Raw genomic sequence first — 3,828 nt, 5'->3', positions numbered from 1 at the left:
CTAGGCCCTTTAAATATATAACTTTAAAAATAAAGTAAGAACTAGTAGACGGAGTCTAAATGAAAGTTATAGTACTCATCGATAGCTAAGTGTGGATATAAGAGAACGTCGAAAATGGAGCTGATATGAAGAAGTTATGGATTTTACAAAATTCGTGTTTTGCAGGGCGTATTGAGCGCGCGCGGCGCACACACCTTCTTGAAGGGAGGCGTAGACCACATGAAAAGCGACACATGGTAGTAAGGCAGAGGAGATACGTACCCGTAGTGCGTGTCGCGCGTGATAAGTATGTGTGTCTCGTACCTCCAAAATCTGCCTATAAATATGATTCCACCCATGATTCTTCTCCACCCCAAACATTCTCACATCTCTCTCTCTCTCTCTCTCTCTCTCTCTCTCTCTCTTTCTCTCTTTCACTATCTCTCTCTCTCTCTAGTTTGAATTTCTGAAGTATTTTCAAGATTTTGAAGAGTTCTAATTTAGCAAGGCTCTGGGTCAGTAAAGAGTCGGGCATAAAGAACTGATTAGTATTGAAGTCTTTCCCGCGATGTTTCGGCTTTTCAGTAGGAACCTTTGTAAGTTAGGCTACATTTACTAAGCTTTAATTGTAACTTATATTTATATTCATAGTGATTGGTATAAATGTATAAATAAGATTTATCAATAATTCTAGTCATTATACTAATCAATCTACTTACGAGAGAGGTGTCTAGAACCAGCACATTAGTTGGGTTGTGGGATTTTACAAAAGCTATATGCCGAAATGATATTGTCTTCCAACTGTCCTGCCTGAGAAATCCTTATTTGATAGAACTTTCGGTGTTCATTGAGACTAGTGAAATATTTAGACATCATTACCATATTGCCATATACATTAAATAAGTTATAGTATTATAGGTTAATACTTGATAGACACGTTACTTGCTAGTCGGATCGTCATAAGGATAACTGTTCATCGTCAGAGCGATTTTCCATATGAGTTTTCTCACTATACTGTATAATACAATATGTATCATATGTATGTTAGGATAGTTGCCATGTAGTATGTTATTAAACAATTAGGCCAACTTAGTTGCATGTTGTGTGGATATATATATATATATATATAATGTGGAAGTTAAGGGCGGTCCAACTTTGTGGTGAAGGCCAATAAACTCGTACATACCAGATTCATACCGAAAGCCAATGAGCGGACGAGCTTTATTGTGAAGGTCGTTATGTGGTATATAGTATTTTAGGAATTCAGTAATTAATATTAATGTGTTTTTCAGGTACTTAATGGATTCGTGAGAAGATCAATGATCGACTGTACATACACGCATTCGCAATATATGTCATGTAATTATACTTTAATATATTGAATAAATATAAATAAAAAATTTGTGTTGGAAATCATAATGTTAGACTATAAACCACGCATGCATTGTATACACCAATAGCTCAGTTGTCTTTAAAAGAAGGGAACTGATTCGTAAGTTCAAATTTAACCCTTCAATTGCGATGCAAATCTTCACGGGATGCATCTTTAAAAATAAGTTTCGACTGAATTTTTAACTGGTCATAATTATTGGTTCTACCATATCAATCAAAGCTGTCGTAGTATGTGATGTTACATAAATATATATTTTTCGAGTTTGTTATGAGCATGAGTTGAATGTCGTTTAATAAATTATATATAGTATTAGCTATAAATAATATAAAGATTCTTAAATTAATTAATTGATTTAATTATAATATTAGATGTAATTTGGAAATGAATATATATTAGGATATATTTAGAAAATTTGTTGAAACACGTCATGTGCTTAATAAGTCATTTTAACTAACTTTTTAGAGAGTAGTTTGTATATTATTTTAATAGTCTGATTAAGCATTAAATTACAATAAATTCAAAATATAATTTAGCTTAATAAGCTTATTACTTATTAGTGTCAAAACACAACAAATCTTTAGAGATGGCTCCAGGGCATGCGAAGGGAGAAATAGATGACATAGAGGAAGGTTAGTGTTCGTTGGCAGAAACTAGAATTGACATGTATGAAGAAGAATGTGATGACAAATATAATTGATAAATTATACGGTTGATTTCTTTTGTCAAAAAATATACAAAAAATTGAAATTTATATTTTTTTTTCTTACAATTATTTTATATATTGTATAAAAACTATCTCTATTCGAACCTCCTATCCTTTTAGGGCATGAAAAGAATACCAAAAATATAGCAGCTCGTGAATTTTTTTAGAAAAACAAGAATCGGGAACCAAGAATGCGAAGAAATATAACAAATAAATAAATAGAATAGAATAAGAAGAGAATAAAACAGGGAGTGGCATACGTAAAAGACAAGCAGCCTCCGACAAAGATTTTAACAGTACGGACCAGACATCCCATATTCCATAGCCACCGTCTCTCTCTCTCTCTCTCTCTCTCTCTCTCTCTCTCTCTCTCTCTCTCTCTCTCTCTCTCTCTCTCTCTCTCTCTCTCAACGCACAGTCATCTTATTCTCTCTCTATAGATTTAAGGGTTTATTTGTTTTGTAGTTCCGATATTAAAATATAAGTTATAGTTATAGTGCTATCAGAGGAATGTATGCTAATATATATATATATATATATATATATATATATATATATATATATATATATATATATATATATATATATATATATATATATATATATATATATATATATATATATATATATATATATATTATGCTACAGAATAATTTTGATGATATACTATTTAACTACTTGAATTTCATAAGATTTCATAATTTTTTGACATATCCATAGACCAATTTCTTCAAAGACCATAATACCCTTGGAATATAGTATCAAAGACCACGGTTACATATATATTTAAAACTAAGTCCCACTACTACAAAACCAATTTTTGGCGTTGGTTTTTGAAAATAAGATGATATCGGTTTTAATATTTCTCGACGACAATGGTCATAAACTAATTTTCAGAATTATTTCCACGATGGTTTACTCAAAACGACTCACGATTGTAAATCAGTCTTCACATTAACGTTGGTTTTGCATAGAAATAGTGGCGTGTCACGAACGAGTACCCATAACCAAATATCATATTTTATAACGAGTTTTTTATTTTATTTTATTTTTTATGTATTTACATTATCTCGGTTATATTGAAATTTGTAACATGAAATAAGCCGTGAAAAATCCACGATCGAAAACGGTGGCCAAATGTCATCATATATATATAAATATATATATATATATATATATATATATATATATATATATATATATATATATATATATATATATATATATATACATTGTGTCGGTATTAAGTGAGATAAAGATATAAGGTAATAATGTTAAATTTTAAGTGATTAAATCTTATATTGAAATTTATTACATGAAAAAAAAACCATAACAAGTAGTGCAAAGGTGAAAAATATGTCCTAATATTATCTATTATAACATGCTTTTTTATTTGATATGTACCTTAATGTACCTTGTGAATTTTATATTGAAATTTGTTATGTGAAAAAACCATTAAAAAAGTAAACAATAGTCATAAAGCCATGTTCTAAAATCCTATTTTTTTAGTGGTGTGCATCGGTCTTCAAGTTGTGTACACTTGACAGATCGAGTTATTAAATTTTCTTGGGAAATTGACTGTAATTTTAATGGCCTAGGTGAAATCCAACTATCAAAGTCCAAAAACCGTTTCAAATGTTTTTTTTATATATTACACCAGTTCAACCCAATTTTTTAAGAAATCACTTGATCGATTACAGTTTATCGGTTCAACCGTCGGTCTATATCAAGTAGTTGTGTGAGTCGCCTTCAA

General features: G+C 30.1%; 1 long non-coding RNA gene across 1 annotated transcript; it reads left to right on the top strand.

The window, feature by feature from the left end:
* The first annotated feature begins 409 nt into the window (after window positions 1-409).
* LOC145009005 (uncharacterized) lies at window positions 410-1,392 on the top strand. The gene is made up of 2 exons (XR_013663712.1): window positions 410-575; window positions 1,272-1,392. It is a non-coding gene; the product is annotated as an uncharacterized LOC145009005 (long non-coding RNA).
* Window positions 1,393-3,828: the final 2,436 nt, after the last annotated feature.

Source organism: Lactuca saligna, chromosome 8, assembly GCF_052625555.1.
Source record: "Lactuca saligna cultivar CGN05327 chromosome 8, ASM5262555v1, whole genome shotgun sequence".
Classification (NCBI taxonomy): Eukaryota; Viridiplantae; Streptophyta; class Magnoliopsida; order Asterales; family Asteraceae; genus Lactuca; species Lactuca saligna.
The sequence above is the reverse complement of the archived record's forward strand: the minus strand, read 5'-3'. Positions and strand labels throughout refer to the sequence as shown.